At 33.2% G+C, this 25,203-nt stretch overlaps 1 long non-coding RNA gene across 2 annotated transcripts in view; it reads left to right on the forward strand.

Annotated features, from left to right (window-relative positions):
- The window catches only part of LOC141583563 (uncharacterized), a 455,143-nt gene that overhangs the window by 101,210 nt on the left and 328,730 nt on the right, over window positions 1-25,203 (forward strand). For both annotated transcript variants that reach the window (XR_012516217.1, XR_012516218.1), the window contains exon 2: window positions 14,491-14,612. This is a non-coding gene — a long non-coding RNA (uncharacterized LOC141583563). The remainder of the gene's footprint in view (window positions 1-14,490; window positions 14,613-25,203) is intronic.

Below are 25,203 nucleotides of genomic sequence, written 5' to 3' on the forward strand. Positions count from 1 at the left end.
AGAATTAGACTTTTCCCTCCTGCTTAAAATCAAACTAAGTAGCTCACCAACACATTTCTTCATTAATAGCAATTGGGTAGAAATCTTATGATATGTATGGACTGGCTAATGAATGGCCAATGGCTACTTCTAGTCCCGTACAACCTCCAAATTTACTTTCTCTGGTCTACTTAGGGTACAAAGACTATGGTAACAAAAAATCCCTTAATTTCAGTGGCATAATTATAACCTATTTTTTATTAGCATAATGGGTATTCATTTCTTTTGCACCATGGGTTGGCTGAAGTGTTTATCCACTACAATTACTCAGGGACCCAAGCCAGTGGAGATTCCTTGGCATATGCTTATGTAACTCTGTGGCGTGTGGTACATAGTGCACTGGCTCTTGTATCTTTCACCCAGGTTGACACATTGTTATTTCTGTTCATATTTCATTGGCCAGAGAGTCATATATCCTCACCTAACTTCAAATGGATTGAAAAAGCGCAGTCTTATTGTGAGCCTAAAAACAGCTGAGAACAGAAACATTTATGCTTGGCCCCGTTCACTACATGGGACTCTAAGACACTTGTGGAGTCACTAGAATTGGGGATTATGAGTTTAAATCTAGCTATACTACCAGAACACCAGTTCTTTTATTTAGCTTCACTTTGGGTTATGGATGCTGACTTATAAGTCATTATATTGTAGTGGCTGGAGGAAAGCAGCTAGGGATGGTTCAAAGTGAGACACTGTTAGTTTATGAAGTCACCAGAAGCTGGGACTCATTTTTGCTTTTAAGCTGAACCTTTGTGTTTGGATCAAATTATTCCAACTAACCTTGTTTAATGCCAGGTTCTTGGATTATTTCTTTTGTTTTTGGCAATCTCATTAGAAAAAGAACAAATTCATATGGTTTAAGGGAAAGAAATAGGTGAGATAGAAACCCAATCTATTAGCTATAAAACCATTAGATAAAATGATACTTCACATTTCTTGTTAAAATTACTTTCAGTATTTTACAAACTATTATAGAAAATTAATTTTTTTCTTTTATTTATTTGGATAGTACTGATAGCCAGTGAACATATTATTTTTGTAATTTATACATTGTATTAATCAAATCATGAGACAATTTTATCTCTGGTTTTTAACATAAAAATTTATATTTGTGAAATATAATTATTTAAAAAATCTACATTATTTACTTTTACTTTTTTTAGACAGAATCTTGCTCTGTTGCTCAGGCTGGAGTGCAATGGTGCAATCTCAGCTCACTGCAACCTCCACCTCCTGGGTTCAAGAAATTCTCCTGCCTCAGCCTCCCAAGTAGCTGGGATTGCAGGCATGTGCCATCACACCTAGATCATCTTTGTATTTTTAGTAGAGATGGGGGTTTTACCATGTTGGCCAAGCTGGTCTTGAACTCCTGGCCTGAAGTGATCTGCCTATCTTGGCCTTCCAAAGTGCTAGGATTACAGGTGTGTGCCACTGCGTCTGGCCTTAAAATCTACTTTCTGATATGTAGACTTACTGTTTTTGTTTCATCTCATTATATTGGCCAGAACTTCTAAAACTATTGACATAAATATAAACTATTAAATATATTTCTGTGGTCTGGATTTATTTAATTTATTTTTAATTTTTGTGGGTATACAGTAGGTGTTTATATTTATGAGGTACATGAGATATTTTGGTATAGGCATGCAATGCATAATAATCACATCATGGAGAATTAGGAATCCATCCCCATTTTATCCAATTGTACTTGTAATTTTAAAATTAAATTATGAACTATAGCCCCCCTGTTGTGCTGTCAAATACTAGGCCTTATACATTTATATATATATATATATATATATATATATATATATATATATATATATGCATACATACATATATATACATATATATGTATTTACATATATATGTATGTATATGTATATATATATGTGTGTGTGTGTGTGTGTGTGTATATATATATATATATATATACCAAAACAATTGAACTCATGGAAATAGAGAATAGAAGGATGGTTACCAGAGGCTTGGAAGGGTCGTGGGGTGTGGCAGGAGGAAGTGGGGATTGTTAATGAATACAAAAAAAAGATATATGTATATATGTATATACACATATATATATATATATATTTGTATTCATTTTGTATTTTGTGTGCCATATATATATATATATATATATATATATATATATATATATATATTTTGTATTCATTAACAATCTCCACCTCCTCCTGCCACACTCCACGACCCTTCCAAGCCTCTGGTAACCATCCTTCTATTCTCTATTTCCATAAGTTCAATTGTTTTGGTTTTTAGATTCCACAAATAATTGAGAACATGGGATATTTGTCTTTATGTGCCTGGTTTATTTTACTTAACATAACAACCTCCGATTCCACTCTTGTTCTTGCAAATGATAGGATCTTATTCTTTTTTTATGGCTCAATAGTACTTGATTGTGTATAAGTACCACATTTTCTTTATCCATTTATTCACTGATGGACACAGGTTGCTTTCAAATCTTTGCTATTGTGAACAGTGTTGCAACAAACACAGGAGTTCAGCTATCTCTTCAATATACTCATTTTCTTTCTTTGGGGTATATACCCAGCAGTAGAATTGCTGGATACTATGGTAGTTGTATTTTTAATTTGTTGTGGAACCTCCAAACTGTTTTCCATAGAGGTTGTACTAATTTGCATTCCCACCAACAGTGTATGAGAGTTCCCTTTCTCCACATCCTCTCCAGCATTTGTTATTGCCTGACTTTTAGATAAAAGCCGTTTTTAACTGGCATGAGATGGTATCTTGTTGTAGTTTTGATTTGTATTCCTCTGATGATCAGTGATGTTAAGCATCTTTTCATATGCCTGTTTGCCATTTGTATGTCTTCTTCTGCAAAAAAAAAAATAATGTCCGTTCAAGTCCTTTGCCCATTTAAATTGTATTATTAGATATTTTTCTATGGAGTTGTTTGAGCTCCTTACATAGTCTGGTTATTAATCCTTTGTCAGGTAGGTAGTTTGAAAATATTTTCTCATATTCTGTAGATTGTGTTTTCACTTTGTTGATTGTTTCTTTTGCAGGGCTGAAAGCTTTTTAACTTGATGTGATCCCATTTGTCCATTTTTGCTTCAGCTGCTTGTGCTTGTCCGGTATTGCCCAAGAAATTTTTTCCCACACCAGTGTCCTGGAAAGTTTTCTCAAAGTTTTCTTGTAGTAGTTGCATAGTTTCATGTCTTAGATTTAAGTATTTAATCAATTTTGATTTTATTTTTGGATAAGGTGAGAGATAGAGGTCTAGCTTCATTCTTCTGTATATGGATATCTAGTTTCACCTGAACCATTTATTAAACAGACTACCATTTTCCCAAAGTATGTTCTTCACGTTTGTTGAAAATGAATTTGCTTTAAGTTTACGGATTTTTTTCTGTTCTGTTTCTTTGGTCTACATGTCTGTTTTTATACCAGTACCATGCCATTTTGATTACTATAGCTCTGTAGTATAATTTAAAGTCAGGTAATGTGATTCCTCCAGTTTTGTTCTGTTTGCTCAGGATAGGCTTGGTTATTCTGTGTGTGTGTGTGTGTGTGTGTATGTGTGTGTGTGTATGTGTGATTACATATGAATTTTAGTATTTTTTTCTATTTCTGCATAGATCGTTATTAATATTTTGATAGAGATTGCATTGAATCTGTAGGTTGTTTTGAATAGTATAGATATTTTAATAATATTCATTCTTCCAATCCATGAACATAGAATCTCTCTCTGTTTTTTGGTGTTCTTCTTAATTTCTTTCATCAGTGTTTTATAGCTTTCATTGTAGACATCATTCATTTCTTTGGTTAATTTCTGGGTATCCAGTTTTATTTAAGGCTATTATAAATGGGATTACTTTTTAAATTTCTTTTTCAGATTTTTCACTGTTGGCATATAGAAATGTTACCAATTTTTGAATGTTGATTTTGTACACTGTGACTTTACTGAATTTGTTTATCAGTTCTAGTAGATTTTTTTGATGGAATTTTTAGGTTTTAGCAAATATAATATTGTATTATTTGTAAACAGGGACAATTTGGCTTTTTCTTTTTCAGTTTGGATACCCCTTACTTCTTTATCCTGTCTAACAGCTCTAGCTCAGACTGCTAGTACTATTTTTAATAACAGTGAGAATCCTTGTGTTGCAGATCTTAGAGGAAAGAATTTCAGTTTTTGTAATTCATTATGATACTAAATGTTAGTAGGCCATGTATAGTTTTTATTGTGTTGAGGTACGTTTTTTCTATAATCGTTTTTTTTTTTTATCATGAATGGATATTCAATTTTATCAAACTTTTTCTTCAGCATCAATTGAAATGATCATATGGTTTATGTCCTTCATTCTGTTGATATGATATATCACACTGATGATTTGCATATGCTGAAACATACTTGCATTCCTGGGATAAATCCCACCTGCTTATGATGATTGATCTTTTTAATGTATTGTAGAATTTGGTTGCTAGTAGCTAGTTGAGATATTGGCCTGTTGTTTTCTTTTTTGATGTGACTTTGTCTGGTTTTGGTATCACAGTAATACTGGCCTCATAGAATTAGTTTAGAACTATTCCCTTATCCACTATGTTTCAGAATAGTCTGAGTAGAATTGGTATTAGTTCCTCCTTAAATATTTGGTAGAATTCAGTAGTGAAGCCATTGGGTCTTTACTAAGACCCATTGGCTTTCCATTTCTTTAGTAAGAGACATTTTATGATGGCTTCAATCTTGCTACTTGTTATTGGTCTGTTCAGGTTTTGGATTTCTTCATGGCTTAATTTTGGCAGGCTGTATATGTCTAGGAATTTATGAATTTCTTCTAGATTTTCCAATTTATTGGCATATAGTTGATTATAGGTAGCCACTAACTGAGCTCTTCATTTCATTTTGTGTTCAGTTTGCTCATGCTTTTCTAGTTCTTTAAGGTTCTTTATTGGGTTATTTATTTAAAGTTTTTCTTTCTTTGATGTAGGTACTTATAGCTATAATTTTCCCTCTTACTGCTGCTTTTGATATATTCCACATATTTTTGCATGCTATGATTCCATTATAATTTGTTTCAAGAAATTTTTTAATTTGTTTCTTTATTTCTTCAGTGACCCACTTGTCATTCAGAAGCATATTGTCTAATTTCCATGAATTTATGTAGTTTCCAAAATTCTTCTTATTATTGATTTCTAGTTTTATTCCATGGTGGTCACAGAAGATGAATGATAGTATTTAAATATTTTGAATGTTTAAGACTTGTTTTGTGACCTAACATATGGTCTATCTTTGAAAATGACCTATTTGAGGTCATTTGAGATCATTTTCATTTCCATTTGAAGAAAACAATGTATATTATTCACCTATTGGATGAAATGTTCTGTAAATATCTATTAGGTGCATTTGTTTCGTAGTATAGATTAAGTTTGATGTTTCTTTGTTGATTTTCTGTCTGGGAGATCTATCCAATGCTTAAAATGGGATGTTTAAGTCTCCCACTATTATTATATTGGAGTCTATCTCTCTTTAGCTCTAAGAATATTTGCTTTATAAATCTAGGTGTTCCTGTGTTCAAAGTATACAACCGGTATATCGTCTTGCTGAATTGACCCACTTATCATTATATAAAAACCTTATTTGTCTCTTCTTACAGTTTTTGTCTTGCAATCTATTTTGTCTGATATAAGTATAGTTACTCTTACTCTTTTCTCATTTTGAATGGCAAGAAATCTTTTTCTATTCCTTTATTTTTAGACTGTGTGTATCTTTATAGATGAAGTATGTTTCTTGTAAGCAACAGATTATTGGGTCTTTTAAAAAATCTATTTAGCCACTCAATACCTTTTGGTTAGAGAGTTTAGTCCATTTACAATTAATATTATGATAAATAGAGATCATTTATCCCTTTAATTATTTGTTTTCTTGTTGTTTTGATGTCTTCTGCATTTTCCTTTCTCCCTGTCTTCTCTTTAGTGAAGGTGATTTTCTTTCATAGTATGGTTTAATTTCTTGCTTTTAATTTTTTTGTGTATCTGTTGTATATTTTTCAATTTGAGGTTACCATGAGGCTTGCAAGTACTATCCTGTAATTCATTATTTTAAACTAATAACAACTTAACACATTGAGTAAACAAACACACAAAAAGAAAACCAATAAAAACTCTACACCTTAACTTTGTTCCCTTGCTTTTTAATTTTTTGTTGTTTCTCTTTGACTTATTATACTATGTATGGAAAAGTTGTTGTAGTTATTATTTTCAACTGATTATATAGTCTTTCTGCTTAAGTCAAGAGTACACACTAAAATTATTGTTTTTCTGTGTGCTTATTGCTGTTACCTGTGAGTTTTGTACCTTCAGATGACGACTTCTTGATTATTAATCTCTTCAGGTTAATAATCTTTCAGATTGAGAAATATCCTTTAGCATTTTTTGTAGGGTAGGACAGGTCTGGTGTTGATAAAATCCCTCAGCTTTTGTTATCTTGGAAGGTCTTTATTTTTCCGTCATGCCCTAAAATATATTTTCACCGGATATACTATTCTAGGGTAAAAGTGTTTTTCCTTCAGCACTTTAAATATGTCATGCCACTCTCTCCTGGCCTGCAAGTTTTCTGCTGAAAAGTCTGCTGCCAGATGAATTGGAGCTCCATTGCAATGTAATTGTTTCTTTTCTCTTGCTGCTTTTAGGATCTTTTCTTTATCCTTAACCTTCAGGAGTTTGATTATTAAATGCCTTGAAGTAGCCTTCTTTGGGTTAAATCTGCTTGGTGTTCTATAACTTTCTTGTACTTGAATGTTGATATCTTTCTCTAAGTTTGGGAAATTCTTTGATATTATCCTGTTGAATAAACTTTCTATCCTTATCTCTTTCTCTACCTTCTCTTTAAAGGGCAGTAACTCTTAGATTTGTCATTTTGAGGCTATTTTCTAGATCTTGTAGGTGTACTTTATTGTTTTTGTTCTTCTTTCTTTTGTCTCCTCTAACTGTGTATTTCCAAATAGCCTATCTTCAAACTCACTAATTCTTTCTTCTGGTTAATCTAGTTTGCTATGTGAGACTCTGATGCATTTTTCAGCATGTCAATTGCATTTTTCAACTCTAGAATTTCTCCTTGATTGTTTTTAATTATTTCAGTCTCTTCATTAAGTTTATGTGCTATAATTCTGAATTCCTTCTCTATATTATCTTGAAGTTTTTTGAGTTTCCTCAAAGAAGTTTCCTCAAAGTGTTTTGAGGTCTCTGTTTCTCCAGGGTTTGTGCCTCGTGCCTTATTTGGTTCATTTGGTAAGGTCTTGTTTTCCTGGATGGTGTTGATACTTTTAGATGTTCAATGGTCTAAAACCACTATTCAATGCCACTATTCAATGGGCATTGTATAGTGAAGTCTTTATTTTAGTCTCCACCTTCTAGGCTTGTTTGTGCCTGTCTTTCTTTGGAAGGCTTTCCAGATATTTGAAGAGACTTGGGCCACAAGCCCAATAAGGCTGTGTTTTTTGCAGTCTCACAGAGATGCTGCCTTGGTGGTCTTGGATAGGATCTGGAAGAATTCTCTGGATTACTAGGCCGAGATGCTTGTTCTTTTCCATTGCTTTCTTGCAAACAAACCTAGTTTCTCCTTCTTTGTGCTGGGCTACCTAGAACTTGAGGGTGTGGTGGTACAAGCACTCCTGTGGGCACTACTAGTGAGACAGCACTGGGTCACACCTGAAGCCAGGTCACACCTGAAGCCAGCCTTGGCCTTGCCCAAGGCTCTTCCCTAAATGATGATCTCTCTCAGGCTCAAGGTGTGTCTCCAGGAGTCAGAGATTGGAGTCAAAAATCTTGGCAATTTACCTGATATTCCATTATATTACATCTAAGCTGGCACTCATACCACAATAAAAAGTGCTTCCCACTCTTTCTTCTCCTTTCTGCAGGCAGAGAAGCCTCTACCTATGGCCACCACCACCACCACTGGACCGTGGGGATTCTACCAGGCCATACCAATGTTCACTTAAAGCCCAAGGACTCTTTACTTAGCTTGTGGGTTAATGCTGCCAAGCCTGGTACTTACCCTTCAGGGCAATGGGCTCTCCTTTGTCCCAGGGAAAATCCAGAAATGCTATTCAATAACCTAGTCCTAGGCTTGAGGACCACAAGATCCTGATTGTTGCTCTATCCCACTGTGGCTGAGCTGGTACCTAGAATGCAAGAAAAAGACCCCTTTACTTTTCCTTCTGCTTTTCTCAAACAGGAGTATTTCACCATTGCCACCACAGCTGGGCATGTGCTGGGTTGCACCTGAAGTCAGCATGTTTCAGAGCCCAAGGCCCAGGGCATACTCCCTGGGTATTGCTTCTGGTTATTCAGGGCCCAAGAGCTCTTTAGACAGCAGTTGATGAATTATTCCAGGACTGGGGTCCTTCTCTTCAAAACAGCAGGTTCCCTTTTGGCCAAAGGTATGTCTAGAAATGTTGCCAGGAGCTAGGAGCTGGAATGAGGGCCTCACAACTCTTCCTGGTGCCCTATTGTTCTGAGGCTGAACTGCTATCCAAGATGCAAGACAAAATTCTCTCACTCTTCACCCTCCTCTCCTTAAGCTGCAGGGAAGAGTCACTTTTGTTTCTATGAGCTGCACTGCCTGGGCGCGGGGGAGGGAAGACATCAATACTTCATCAGCTACCCTGGCAGATGCCTCCCTGGGTTACATGCCTCCCTAGTCCACCAGCTTTAACCCCAGACTTACATTAGGAGTTGCCTGGAAATTTCAGTCCTTGTGTCCTTGACTGCCTTTCATGTTTACTTAGAACCCCAGAACACTTCAGCTTGTCGTGGTGACCCTTGTGAGAAATTCAAGTTCTAACTGCTGGGATAGATGACTCTCCTCTAGCTAGGGCTGGTCCAAATGCCCCCTCCACAGTGGGCACTGGCTGCACCCAGCATGGCTTTATTCTCTGCTATGACAGGGCAGCACTGAGTGCAATGTAAAAAGTTTCCCAGTCACTGTGCTCTCCCAAGGTGCACAGATTCTCTATCTGTGCCACATAGCTGCTTCTGGGGGTTGTGGGGGGGATGGCATTGGTGATTTGAGACTGTCATTTCTGCCTTCTTCAATGCCTCTTTTATGATAAAAAAAAGTTAAAACCAGGTGGCATTATTATTGCTCACCTGAATTTTGATTCTTGTGACAGTTGCTAAAATTTGGTATTTCTAAGTGGAGGGGCAAACAATGTAGGCTTCTAATCCACTGTGTTCCTCTCCTTGCTCTTGATTTTAATGGAAATAATGGGAATGTTGCTAGCATTTTTTTCAAGAGGAAAGTTATAGTCTTTGTTCCTGTTTTCCTTCATTTTTGATTTCTTTAAAATATCAGTAATGTGTACTTCATTCTATCAAATGTTTTTGTCCTATATTTGCCATGGATTTGATACAAACTTTTATATTACATCTTCTTGTTTTTGCCTTCCCTTTATTTCTTACCCACTCTCATTAAAAAAAAAATTTTTTGGCTTCAATTGGGATTGTGCTATCGAATATTTCAGAATTTTACTTACTCATTTTATTCAGGATATTTATTTATACATTATTTTCTTCAATTTTGGTAAGATCGTAGTACTGGGGAGCCATACTTGAAAATTTGTGAGAAACAATATATTATGTAAGGCCAGTTTATTAATGCAGTTTCCATCATAAAGAACTTTAGATTATTCCAAAATGATCATTGGAGCTCAGAGTATGAAGGTAACTTCTAAAAGTATGTGGATCTCCTAGTAGGAACTGTTTTCTCAGTTTAAGTTTGGAATTGGTTTGTAAAGAAAGTAAACCTCAATTTAAATTTTCTTCTAACAGATATGCTGATTAGCATTTTTAATTACAAATCTCATTTTGGTCATGACCAGAAATTAGTTAATTACCAGGTATTCTGTAAGCTTTCTGTGGCAGCATATGCTAGGATGTGGATAGGAAACTGAGAGGCCAGTGAAAACAAGTTTTTCCTCATCCCAAATCAAGAAATCATCTAATAGCAGATACTTCTCAGAAAGAACAGGAGCTAATGTCAGTATTTTGACAAGAGCTCTAGAGTAATCAGGAAGAAAGACAGGTTTCAAACACCACTGGGAATCCTTACAAAGACTGAATATATAAAAATAGATTTTAACCTGAATCCCTACTTCAAATAAAGAGCAAATAGTAGAGCCATAGGGTCTTTGAATTAAAAGGGCAGTGATTCTTCAGCTTTATTGCACATTATTTAGCTGAGGGACTTGAAAATTCTGATTCCAAGACCTCATCACAAATCAATTCATTTAGAATCTCTGTTGGTGGGACCCAGGCATCAGTAGCTTTTAAAGCTCCCCAGTTGATTCCAAAGTGCAGGCCAGTTTGAAAAGCACTCTGCTAGGATTACTTATTAACTATACCACATCATGTTGGGGGTGGAGAAAGGTTTCCTTTACAAATTACCCTTGCCTTGGCATCATCTAAGATCTTGTGAATCAGAATCCCTAGATCTATGTCTGAGTCCCTCAAAGAATCCATTTGAATAGTTAAAAGAGCAGATTTGCTATCTAGAGATCATATTGTAAATACAATTATAATTAACAGATTCTCACAGGAGCTAACTTTTCTGGCAAGTGCTTGGAAATAATAATGAATTCCCTTTTAAGGTATTATTAATTTTTTTGCATAATATATTTGGATATGGATGATCTCATGTGATTGACTACAATTGTTTGCTGAGGTAGTCACCACAAGGATTAGTAGTATCATTTGTATAGGTGGTAAGAAATCAAGGCCATTAGTTGTATAAGATCATTCAAACTTGAAGACATGCACTAAGGTTTTGTATCCCCTAGGTCACTACACATCACTTTTAATGCATGTATGATTATGTAACTTCTGGGTTTCTAGCATATGACAGGATCATAATCTACCACATATGTTAAGATCTGACAGGTTCCTACAGCATGGACAAACTTGTGGTACTTATGTACAATCTCTCTTTATGATCGGATAGGGAGACTGTGTGTCTTTATCTATCTATCTATCTATCTATCTATCTATCTATCTATCTATCTATTATTTATTTAGATAGGTCTCGCTATGTTGTCGCCCAAACTGGTCTTGAATGGCTGAGTTCAAGCATTCCTTCTATCTCAGCCTCCAGAGTAGCTAGGATTACAGAAATGCACCATGGCACCCAATTTATGTGTCTTTATTTATACCTTTATTTCTGTGCACTGGGAATCAGTTGATGCACAGTAGTAGTTTCAAAGTCATTGGTCTTAGTGTGACATATAAGGGTCAAAATAAATTTATTGATAATAGCTACTTCTTGAGGGGCCATTCTGCAAGAGATTTTGATAGAATTTTTCTACTATCTATGATTATTCATTCCTAAAAATAATAATATGAGGAAGTATTATCACACTCTTTTACAGTGAAAGAAATCAATGCTCAGAGAGGTATTATGTCCTTCAAGATCATTAGACATTGGTGGAAAAGGGATTCGAATCCAGGTCTGTTCAATGCCGAGTTCGTCTTGTAACCACCATGCAAACAGCTTCCATATATTTCTAGCACTTAGATAAGCAGCTCAACTCACTGGGAGAAAGTACCTGCATATCTTTGTCTAGTGGCTAAAGAGAAAGTAGCCATTATAATTGAACTGTTGTGATTTCATAGTCAGGACGCATGTCTTCTTATGTATCTGTTTGTCTTTATGTATTCTTACATAAAGTATGATACAGTAAATCCTCAGTAAGGCAGTGTTCCTAAACTTTGATGTGTATCAGAATCATTTGAAGAGCTAAGAACACAAAAGCCCAGGATTGCTGAAATAGGGTGAGGTTAAGGTCTTTATATTTTTTACCAAGTTCTTCAGGTGATTCTCATAGTCAGCAAAGTTTGGGATCTACTGTATGAGGTCCATAAATCACTCATGCAAGTATCATTAGTTCCTGGAAGTGACGTAGAGCTGCAAGTAGAATACTTAGTGGTAAATATAGAACTTTATACAGATGTGAATATACATATGTGTCTATATATATATAAAATATTACAACCAAGACTTTCTTAACCAGTGCCCCATGAGACACAAGTTCTGAGTGTAGTTAACCTGTGGACTATAAATAAAATGTGTGACAGATCCATTTGAGAAATACTACAGGCTGGGCCTCTGTTCATGAATATTTACAATTCTCAATAGAGTAAAAAAGCCTTCTAGAATTCCTAAACTAAGCATGCAAGTTTTTTATTTGAATAATTTTTAGTAACCATGTAAACTTACAAACCTTTTTACTAACCCAGACATACTTGAACTTTTTACTGCATATCTAATAACATCCCAGGACACCAGTTTGGAAAGCATCATTATAATAACAAAATAATTTTAAAAATGTATGCAACACAATTTAAGAAAACTCCCTTTCAATATATATGGTTATTCTTTTTAAACACTGAAATGTGAAAATGTAGTGAAATACAGAAATATTAGTGAAAAAAAACCAGTGTGAGAATATATAATAAAAGAACATGTTAAAATAATAAATCTTTTAATGAGATGTGTAGTTGTGTTGCTGTGACAAGATGCGTAAGCTAGAACAGGTTAGTAATATGTGTATATTCCAGAATTGTAATGAGATTCATGAAGAGTTCTATGTAATAAGATGTATATGTTAAAAAGCTGTAATGAGGTGATTTCGTGGGTTGGTTTAATGAGCCATGACTCAGGAAGTGTCCTGTAAGATGGGCATCCTTCAGGGCTGAAATAAGATGGGTGAAAGAAAAAGTGTAATGAGCTAGTCACATAAAGGAGAAGCAGGATAATTAGATGCATAAAGGAAGGAAGGGAGAGTATATAAAATTTCAAAATATGTAAGATATAATGGGAACTAGGTTTTAATGTAATAAGATACAGAAATGAAATGACAATGAGATACAAAAACGGAATTGTGTAATGAGATATGTAAGGACTGTGTAATGAGAGATGCATGTTTAAGGGTTTTGTAATGAGATGCAAGATGGGAAGGTGTAATGAGATGAGCACGTTAAATAATCTAATGAGGGGCATGAAGGAAATGATGTCATGTCACATGAAAATTGAAGAAAGTAATGAGATGTGCATTTTTAAGTACTGTAATAAAATTCATAAAAGAAACTGAGGAGAATGAAGAGATACGGATATCAAATCTTGTTATTATAATGTGAACAAAGAACAAAAAGTAATGACAGAAGATGTCTCATACCTATCATTTCTAAGACTATTCTCTTTACGTACTTATTCTGACCTGGACAAACATTTTTGCTGTCCAACTACATACTAAGCACTTTCTGTGAGAACATAAAGACATACATGATTCTCATCAAGGGCTTATAGGTACATGCAAGTATATATAAAATAACACAATATATTATAAATGTGAGTAAAACAGTACAAAAGTTCAGAGAAGAGAGATTATTTTGGGTCAAGATATTTTACACATTATTAGAAACAAATGTTCCTTTGTGTTCTTTTCAAGTTTTTTAATTCCACTATTATTCATTTCTTCATTCCCTTGATCCCTGGATTTTCTCTCTGTGCTAGCTTTTGTTGCATAAGTAGATGTTACTTAAAAAAATCTGGTGAAATATCCCATCCTCAAATACTATATTCTAATTTTCAACTTAAAAAGCAAAAGACAACAAAAATAAACTTTTATAATATTTTACATATTTCTTATGAAATACATCACAATATAGCATATTTTTCTAAATAATGAATAGCAATTATCATCTAATGGTCTGAGTGCTCTTCCTGATGGGAGTTAGATTGGGAGTTAAACCTGATTCAGTTTTTTTCACCAACCAGGACTAAAACTTTCACAGAGTAGATTCCTAGTAAGTAATTCTTGAGTAATTGGTAGGCCATAGACCCTAGCAGACTTTATTCATGAGAATGCAAATAAGTAAATAGATTCCTAATATTGATTCTGTTTTAGTAAAGTTGCAACAATCTCTCTACTTCAGGAGATGCCTTCCTTCCAAAATCAGAATTCTTCCATATGAAAGAAATACATTCATTCATGAGTTTATTGAGGGGATTTGGTTTTATCATAAAGACGTTAACCCCTATATAAGCGTACCCTACCTTGTTTTTACCAGACAGCTGTTTTCTTCATTTAAAAGCACTTCAGTATATTCAGAAATTCAAGTGCCATTTTAATCAGTCTTGGAAGGAAATAACAGAGCAATTCATTACTGAGCTCATCATCATGAGAAACTATTGTTTCAGATGTCATTCTTGAGTATTCTTCATTATGAGATGGCCTTCACATTACAATAAGCCTAGATGAAACTGCATTGATCTAACTTTTAATTTTATTTTATGTGTCCTGTATTGAGTCCACCTGGGAGGTGGATCGTTTTCAATTATTTATAAACTGGATGCAGCTGTGAAGTGTACATTGCAGTAATCCCAATAATTTACATCAGATTTTTTTTCCACAGGTCATGCATATGATAAAATAACATTCGTAACTGATCAAAGCTCCAGAGACAACCACAGATCACAGCACATGAAACATATTTAATTGTCAGATGGAAGAGAAAATCTATCCTTACTCCATCAGGTATTGGCCTTCTGTTTTCTCTCCAGAATACTTGCAGCAAAAACCTGCTTGCCAGCTTGGTATTCATGAGTTCAAAATTCCTCTGCATGTCTGAGGTATTGATTACTTTTCAAATTGTTTCTCAGGTTTTTCTCTCTATCCTCATTCTCCTTGACCTTTATATTAATTCTGAGGACACCTATCAATTGCGTCTACCAACTCTTCCACACAGGCCATTGTTCTCTTGCTCTGGCCAGGTTTGTTCTTTGTTTCTGCTATAGAGTGACATATTTCCTTTCATTACATTGAATAGCAGGAATAGCAGCTGCAGCATTAAAAATTCTGTGAACTATACTTTTCCCATGGTCCTTTTGCTTTTTTGGTCCAATCTTGACCCCTCAACTCATTCCAGACATCCATAGATACGAAACAGTTGGACTACTTGAGTCTCTATACTTCCTGCTACTAGAATGTTCAGAGAAAACTCTAAAATTGTTGGATAGGGGCTATTCCTCCTATTATTATAAATGATATCCTATATTCTCACTTGCAAACAACAAACATGCCTAGTCCATTTAAATAAGAAGCTTCACTTGCTCATCTGCCCTCCAAACACCAAATATACTATTTTGTAGTTTTTTTATAGAACAATTTTATTCTAGAAGACAGAACCAGTTTAATTCTCAGATACCTGTCACACCTGGACCCTTGGGTATTCTTCCTCATCTCGGTCTCCAAGTAGGGAAGTCATTATAGACTACTATCTCATCTTCGAGACAAAACAACAAATCAAGCTTCCTGATTGCCTAATTTTGAACTTTGACCTCTATATTAATGACAAGACTTCTGCTAAATTTTAAATATGTGATCTTTATTTTTACTCCAGTTATGATTACTGGTTTTTTAAATATGCCTATTTTGCAAGTTTATTTCTCAATAATTGGCCTAATATTCCAGTCCCTCAGGCAATGGAACACTGATGTTGAACCCTTAGAATCAGCTGAAAATCTTTCCCAGTGTTAATTGTTTGATGTGTATTTTAAATCTCAAAATTGTACCTGCCATATGTCAACCTTCTGGTAAGATATCTTGTTTTTCCTGAAAAATTAAAAAAAAAGATTTAAAGAAATATTATCAGAGAATTGTAGTTGAAGAAAGTCATTGTTGAAACTTGAATTACTGGTCTGGAAATCAAGCAGTTACTTAAAACACAGAAGACAGGATCAAAGAAATATAAATCTTATGGGGGAAGTCAGATACTCAAGGATATAGACAATCTAATATAACAAAAATAAAAGTCCCAGAAGGAAAACAATGTAGGAACATATGAAGAAGAGAAAATAACTAAATAATTCTAGAAGAAAATTTCCCCTGGTCAAATAAAGAATCAAATATGTTGAACATGTAGATTGAAATAGCTCACCAAGTTCTAGGCAAGATAGATAAGAAAACAAATACACAAAGACATACCTTTGTAAAATCCCTAACTTCAAAAATAAAGAGAAAAGTCTTATGAGATTCAACAAGGAAGATATGGGTTTATTTAAGAGAAAAAAAAAGCATTCAACTGGCTTGGACTGTTATATTCTACACTGAATGTTAGTAAAGTGGTAAAAGTATGCTAAGAAAAGTAATCAATGAATTATAACAAGAGTCCTAGACCCAGCCAAGATATTCACCTGTTAGAGTGAAAGAAAAGTATTTTTTGAATAGAGAATATATCACCTACACACACATAAAACATGATAAACATACTCAATAAAATATTCTAAATAAATAACACATGACTCAAATCAGACTCCTCAAAACTGGAAAAGATGAAGTAGAAAAAACAAAGACATATAGAATCAGTCTTTCTCTCTTTCTTTCCCTCTTTCTCAGTCTTTCCCCCTCTCTGCAAATGAATAATAATGTCATGGGATATAGGTAAGTCAAAAAATTATTCTTAAAATATAGAGACATAGTACAAGGGAATAAAGTTAAACTAAAAGTACAAAACTGTCTTAGCATAACCTAGGATATGAGATAACCTAGGATATGAGATAAAGTGGGTTAAAAAAAAAGTGCTTTCAAGATCTCATTCTATTGGCATAAGGCTGGAAAACTGGGGATGAAATGTAGCATCTTTGTGTGAAGAAATAGTTAAATAGTATATTATTATTAATAGAAAAACATATATGTGAATGTGAGGATTTGGAAATACATGCTAGAGAAAAGAAAAAGTATAGAGCTTACATATTGTAAAGGGGAAAGAGGAATAGTTATAATTTTAAAAACCTAGATTAAAAATAAAGAAAAACAAAATGATAAACAATAAGTATAAAGTAAGATAGAAGAAATTAAATAAAGCACATCAGTGGGTGTACTAAATGTGAGTCTCCTAATTTCCATGAATGCAAGATAGACACTGTAATATTGTGTTGCTCGTCAAAATCCAGTTATGTATGGTTTATAAGAACTACATAGACAGGTTGAAAAATAATGGAATGGCCTAAGAGATGCTAAGAAATGCAAATAAAAAGAAAACATGGATTCACTATGAATATTAAATAGAGTGAAATATAAGAATAAAAAAGACTCAACTGAATAAAGAGAGATTATGTGATCCCTAGAGCTATAGTTTATAAGGAAGATATGATAGTCATAATCATTTAGGACCAAAAACAGTACATCTAAATATATAAAGTGAAAAGCATTAGCAACACAACAATTTTATTAATATATCTTTTTAGTAGGACACTTTAATTGAAGTCTTTAATACTATATAGTAGAAATTTACTGACAAAAACAGAAGGCTATTTTATATTCATACATCTTAAAATTCTTTAAAATTGTAAATATAATTGTGTTACATGTCCTTAGAAGTTATACAAAAATCTACAATGTATTTGGCACAAAGAAAGCCTTAATACATTTTAAAAGAGAAGAGACATGGCAGTGTATGTTTTTGATAATAGTCTAGTAAAATTGAACAAAGTAAAAATATGACTAAGGAATTTACTCATTGAAAAATTAAGCCTCTTATATAGCCTTTTATCCAAGACGTTATCAAAACTAAAATTCTAAATCATTTATATGGCAATGAAATGAAAACATATTATGAGAAAACTTGTAAGACACAGAAAAGCTTAATTGGAGGAAAATGTATGGTATTAAATGCCTTTATAACTTGAGAACAAAGACTGAAAACAAAAAAAAAAAAGAAAAAAAACTTGTGATTTTAATTAGCAAAAACTATGAAACATGTATATAAAAATATCTAAAAACTGGAAAGGAAACAATATAGCTGTAAAAGAGATGATATGAATTATGTGAATTCTTATTAGCATGGAATTTGAAAACCTAGAAGAAATATACTTAAATTGTTCCAAGAACTAGAAAATGTGAAAGAGCAATTATCATAGTAGAGATTGGAAAGGTAATTATCTAAAATTTAAAAATAAAATTCAACACAAGACAGACACCAAGGTGGTTTCACAGCTAAGTCTACGAATCTTTAAAAATTAAATGCTTCTTATGTTAACTAAATCAGAAACTTCCCCAAATTGATTTTATGAAAGGAGGAGAATCTTAATTCAAAATCTTGTAGCAATGGCATAGAAACTCTGTATGTAGACTTAACCTATTAATATAGAAGAAAAATTATCTATGAAATACAGTATGATCAAGAAAATTTCATCAGATATCAGTATAAAAATACAATATAAATAAGTGGGGTAATTTGGGTAATGCAAAGATAGTTCACTATCAGAAAATCTGCCAAGAAAATTCACCACAGCCACACAGTAAAGGAGAAAAATCATTAAAATAGGTAAAAGAGCATTTGTTAAGATTCTGTAGAAAGATCTAAAGTAAACTCTAAGTAAAATTACCTTGAAAGAAAGCTTATTTTACATTATCTTAAATATAATAATTTACCAAACAAATTAACCAACAGCAAAATTCTAAAGTAAAACTCTAATATCATTCCTTTAAAAACATGCATAATACAGAATGTTCATTCTTGTAAATGTTGCTCAATACAATTTGGCATGTTTGACAAATATAATTGTTGCCCGCATCTTCAAATGTTCCAGGGGTTTTTGTATGTGAAAATCATTTTACTGCTATTATCATTTAATTTGTTTTATTAATTTTATTTATTTATTTATTTATTTATTTATTTATTTATTTATTTATTTAAAGGTGGGATTTCACAGCATTAGCCAGGATGGTCTCGATCTCCTGACCTTATGATCTGCCCACCTCAGCCTTCCAAAGTGCTGGGATTACAGGCGTGAGCTACCACGCCTGGCTTATTATCATTTAATTTAATGCTAAATTTATTATCCTGATAAATTTAGGTACTAAAATTTATCTAAAACTTTAACCAGTACTTTTATAATAAAATACAATAATTAAAAATTACATAAGCTAGCCCACCAACTTTTCCTAAATATTTTTAAGTTAGACAATAGAGTCAGATTTCCAACTTTATTTAAATGATTCAATTTCTTAAATACAGACAGCATAGAGTATGTTGATAGCAACTGTAAAACTTACTATTATAAGTTACTTAACATACAACCGAAGTATTGATGCGATTGACTGATTGTCATTTTTATTAGTTTTATAGTGTTTGTGATCAGATGCCTAATTACTTGCAGGAAGCATGTGTTCCACTCTGCTCCTCCATCCGTGTTTTACTGAGGGATACTCCCACCTAGAGATGCTCACATTATTTATGGCTGCCTGTGGGTGAATTTGTCTCATTCTGTGGCTCAGTATCATGAAGCCTACTTGTCTACAGATTTAAGCCATGTTCTCAAATACTAGTCATACTGCATTTTGTTTTTCATAGGACTAAAGAATTTACTCACTGAAAAATTAATCCTCTTATACAGCCTTTTATCCAAGAGGGTACCAAAACTAAAATTCTAAATCATTTACACAGCAATGAACTGAAAACGTATTATGAGAAAACTCACAAAACACAGAAAATCTTAATCAGAGGAAAATGTATAGTATTAAATGCTTTTTTACTTGAATCTTTCTTGATCATTTTTACAACCTGAGATGTTGTAGGAGATGTCATATTTATTGGATCCTTTATTAGAGACAGAAAGCATATAGGCAAAGCCGAACCAATGTGAAATGTAAATAACAACAGCAATAGTTAATATCTAATTTTGAAGATTAGAATAGATAGAAGAAAAATACTAAAAAAGCACGTACTTTGTGATCGACTTTAAGTGGTTGGTCTTAAAGTATTATAACTGTACAATCTAAGTGTATTTATTTGGGAGGTGATGATATACTGCTTAAAAATAGAAATCATTAAATTGGAATGTTAACATGTCAAGATAAACGTGCAAAGAATAGAAGCAGAATCTTTAACTTCCAAATTAATATAGATATTTTAAGAAGACAACAACAAAAAAGAAACTCAATCTTTCTGAAAGAATGTAGGATACAAGAAAAAAAGAAATATAAAAACAGTGAAACAAATAATTTAGTTAATCCAAGCAAATAGGTCATCATGGTAAATGCACAAATTTTTCAGATAAAAGGCAACAGTTTCAGACTGCATAAAAGTCTTACAAAATCTAGGTCTGTGCCTTTCAAGAACAAAGAAAGACTGAAAATTTGCAAGACAGAAAGAGATTCTAGACAAATACTATTCAATAAAAGCTGTTGTGTCTATTTTAATCTCAGATAAAATAGACTTTAGGACCAAAAAATGTCTTACTGGAAATAAATAGAATCATTACATATTGATAAACTGTTGATTCATCAGGACGATTCAGCAAGTTTAAAATTGTATGTAACCCGTGTCTTTAAAATATATAAATTGGATTAAATTATAAGAAACAATAACTCCATATTATATTAAAAGATTGTAATTCTCTCATTTATTTATGAATGGAACAGCCCCAAATCAGTAAGAGTAGAGATCATTTTAACTATAAAATTAAGAGGGTTGAACAGGGGAATTGTGTCTCATGCAACCTTAATGACAGGCTCAAATGGGAATGACAACCCAGCCCTCTTGCCATGTATACAATTGCTGGAAGGACTGCCTCTTTTGTAATTGAGAAGTGGTCGTTCCAGCAATATCTATTACAAGAGAGGTAGTCCTTCTAGCAATATGTGCTCATATGCTGGGGTTTTGTGGTTTTCCTTTCTTGTTTTTGTAACTGGCATTTATCCCCACTTCTCCTTGTACTTTCTTTTGATTTTCAGAGACAGTTATTCAGGCAAGCATATTTTCTAAAACTCCTAGCTCTAAGATTTCCAGATTAGATTCTGCCATGAGAAGCAGCCTTATGGTATTTTGAAGTGGAGTAGCACAGGAGTTTACTGCTCTGGAGACAGTGGTGGTGAGTGGGCTTTGGCAGACAAGAGAGGCATCTGGGCCTTCTGTGAGTCACCCACTTCAAGGTTATAGGAAGATAAAATAATCACAATAGTTTTCAGTCATTTATACAGTATTTAAATTTCCTAAAAATTAGCAATAAGTTTATTTAACTTTTAATCTGTCAGGCCTTATCATTGTTTTAGTGGTACCTAATTCCTTATATTACATTTTCTCTTGTTTTAAACCTAGAAACTACTAAAAGGAGAAATATTTTTTTCTAATGGACTCAGCAAGAGTGTCTCCTTTAGTAATTTGTCTTCCCTAAAGTCAATTTGCTTGTTTATACATATAACTACAACTAATGATTTGATAATGTACATTTTTTCAAGCACACCTGAATCATGTATGAAAACAGAACATATATTAGTTCAGGAAGCATGTTTCAAAAGTATCAAAAATATCTCTAACCACAATTCAACTAGGTTAGACATTCATAATAAAATATTTGAAAAATAATATAAGTATATATTTAAAACATCTTTCCAAGCAAGGCCAGGTACAATGGCACATGCCTGTAATCCCAGCACTTTGGGAGGCTGAGGTGGGTGAGTCCCTTAGGTCAGGAGATCAAGACCATCCTGGGTAACATGATGAAAACCTGTCTCTATTAAAAATACAAAAATTAGCCAGGTGTGGTGGTGTGCACCCACAATCCCAGCTACTCGGGAGGCTGAGGCAGGAGAATCACTTCAACCTAGGAAGTGGAGGGTACAGTGAGCAGAGACTGTGCCACTGTACTCCAGCCTAGGCAATGGAGTGAGACTCTATCTCAAAAAAAAAACTTAAACAAACAAACAAACAAATAATAAAACTCTTATCTTTCTAAATAAATAATGACTCCAAGAAAATAACATAATGGAAATTAGAAAGTAGTAATCATTGTGAATAGAGTATGTATCAAAATATGTAAGATGAATCTGAAGTGTTACTGTGTACGTATTTAAATGGTAATAACACTACACAAATAATTTTATACAAGTAAGTTGATGTGACAGACTAAAGATTCCTTGACATTTGTATAAAATATCTATGTCTATTATCTTTAATCCTAGTAGGAATCTGTGATGATTTTATCAATAGAATATGGAGAGATAATGGGATAATTCTTTCTGGACTCAGACTTTAGGAGACTGGCAGCTTCCATTTCCTGTCCATTGGAACACATACTCTTGGAACCTATCCACCTTGCTTTATTGAATCCAAGCAGTTCCATGGAGATGCCCACATGGAGAATAACCGAAGCCTCAGTCCAATAGTAAGGCTCAGGTCCCAGCAGACAGCTTACCAGCCATGTTAAGTGAGCCATCTTGGAAGTGAGCCTCTGGGCTTCAGTAGCCTCCCCTGCTGATGCCATGTAGAGCAGAAACAAGCCATTCAACTAAACCCTACCCAAATTGCAGATTAGTGAGCACAGTAAATTATTGTGTGATTTTAATCCATTAGGTTTTGGAGTGGTTTGCTACATAGCAGTTATGGAAGAGTAAAGAACTTGATGAAACTGATAATTTCATAGAAAAATATAATTTTCCAAAATGTACTCAAGATAAAGTAGAAAGCCAGAATAGTTTCCAAAGCTATTAAATAAATCACACTAGAAGTTAAATCTTTCATGAAGAACAAATGAATATTTAGGCAGTTATACAAATGCCTTTTGCCAAATAGTGGACAGACCACTTCAATTTTATACAAACTCCTCTGGAGAATAGAAAAAGAGGAGATAAGTTGCTGCTTGTTTTATTAGGCAGGTATTATTTGATTATTAACCAAATGTAGTATGAAAAAAATCATAAACCAATGTCACTCATGATCACAGATATAATAGTTCCAAAGGAAATATTTGCAAACCAGCAACAAAGTATATTAAAGTGCTAGTAAATCATGACCATGTTTTATTTATCTCAGAAAAAAAAATTAGAAAAAAAATTAGAAATACCATTTACCTTACCAAATTAATATCTTTATTACCTACTAAATTAATTAAGATGGAAAGTCAACTTGCTTGAACTCAAACCAATAAAACAAAAACATTACAAAACAAAAAGTGTTGAAAATTATTCAACATTAATTTAAAATAAAACAAAAAAAATTCCAGAAAGCCAGACAGAGAAGGATTTCCTTAACTTGATAAACTGTATCAAAGGTATCAAGTAAGTTCTCTTTATTTAAATATAATTGGTACATTTGGGATTAAATTTTATAATTTTGTAACTTTCCAAACCACTACCTTATTGTCCAATACCATTCATTAACAGTTTTTTTAATATAATGTATGAACTCTCTATGATTTGCATATTTTTCTGGCACTCTCTAAATTTTTTTTTGTTAACAGCTTATTTTAACATGTGTCAGGAATATATACTTTCAACATTAGTTTTAATTTTTTTAGAGAAATTTCCTTATGAACTTTAGAATTAGATTGCCTGATCCAACAAAACAAAGTAAAACAAGCTTTATTTTTATTAGGAGCAAATAGATATATTGATTAAACTGAGAAAAATGATACTTTTATCATAATGAGTCTTCATATAAAAGAATATGCCATCCCCTTTTATTTGTTTATTTTAAAATATTCTTTTTAAGCTTTGTAGAGTTTTTCCGTGCCCCCTTTCTTGCCAAATTCTCTGTTATTATTCAATCTACTTGCAGTTTTCTCTCTCCACTCTACTTAGGCTGGCAGAGAAAATGTGTATGTGTTCTCTACAAACATACACTAGGTAGAATAAGCAGAAATCAGCACTCCTCTTCATTGCGCCAATCAATACTCTCTCATTACAACTATATAAATCAATTCATTTTTATTACATTTAACTTTACATTTTTCCCCTTGAGTATCATTATAGATGGATCTGTTTTTTTTCCTTCAAACACAACTTGTTCCAGTCAACCTGAATTTCTGTTTTCCTTTTTATGCCCATGTTGTTTTAACTGGCCAGCACAAACTTTTTTAGACATTCCTTTGTGTTTTCAGTACTACCTCAGGCATTTAAAAAATATCCTTGTTTTCTAGTGGAGACATTTTCTAGGCCCATCTTGCTTTTTCAACCCTGCCGCAAATAACAGGATTGGTTCTAATGAAAAGCATTATCAAAGATCAAAATCTAAGTGCTAGAGGAATAAAGCAACTTGTTCCACATGGATATTTTGGTTGGTAATGTGACTCCCCTGCTAGTGATTAGCCATGAACTGTCTTTCTTTGTTTAAGTCCTTTTTTAGTCTATGATGGCATATAAAGTTTATATGGTTTAACTGTAGCATTGCTAACTCCTTTTATAGTAATTATAATATTATAATGTATTTATTTTCTCTATACTATTTCTTTTTATACCTTTAACTACTCATCCAAGTTGCAATTTTGCTGCCTTCCATAATATTCCCCACCAAGACTGCATTACATTACAATAAGACAGCCAAGCAGAAATAAATTTCAATAACTACTATGAAAAAGAGAGATGCAATTATTTTTTACTCTACTGTATGATTAGATAGCTTAAAAAGAAATAAGTTAAGAAAACTAGTAGGTTTAGTATGGGAATTTGATAAGGTAGCGGAATATAAGGTTAACAGACAAGAATTATTAGCTTTATCTTTACTGGCATTAGCAAGCTAGAAATAGAAATGTGAAAATAGTCCATTTTCAATTGCGACAAACCATGTGATAAAGAACTCATTTAAAGAAAACTTCAAAATTATATTATAGCATATGAAACAAGATCTGAATAAGGTGCAAATATATGATATAATTATAAATAGTAAGTTTTGTGGTTTTTCTATTTTTAACCTTTGGATTATAGGTGGTATTTAACTTCATATGAAATAATATACATCTGAGTGCAACTAAAATACATGAAAAAGAATGAGTTTTCTTGCTAGATATTAAATTATACTATGGTTATGCTGCACCAATCACATTTTGTTGCCATAATGATGCGTAAGAGACACCCTAAACCTTAGGGGCTTATAGCAGCAAGCGTTTCTTCTAAGCATATATGCACAGGTTGCTGGGATCACTTTGCTTCATGTTTCATATTAGTTGAGCTTGGATCTTGGTTTCAGTCTAGTGTCAGATCTACTTCAGGTCTTTACAGCCTTGGATCAACAGTAACCAGAACATGTCCTCATGGTGGTTCACAGAGGACAAAGATTTTGGCTCGAAAATAGTACATTGTCACTTCTGCCCACATTCTATCAGCCAAAAAAAAATCACATGCTCAGGCC

Source organism: Saimiri boliviensis, chromosome 2 (genome assembly GCF_048565385.1).
Source record: "Saimiri boliviensis isolate mSaiBol1 chromosome 2, mSaiBol1.pri, whole genome shotgun sequence".
NCBI lineage: Eukaryota > Metazoa > Chordata > Mammalia > Primates > Cebidae > Saimiri > Saimiri boliviensis.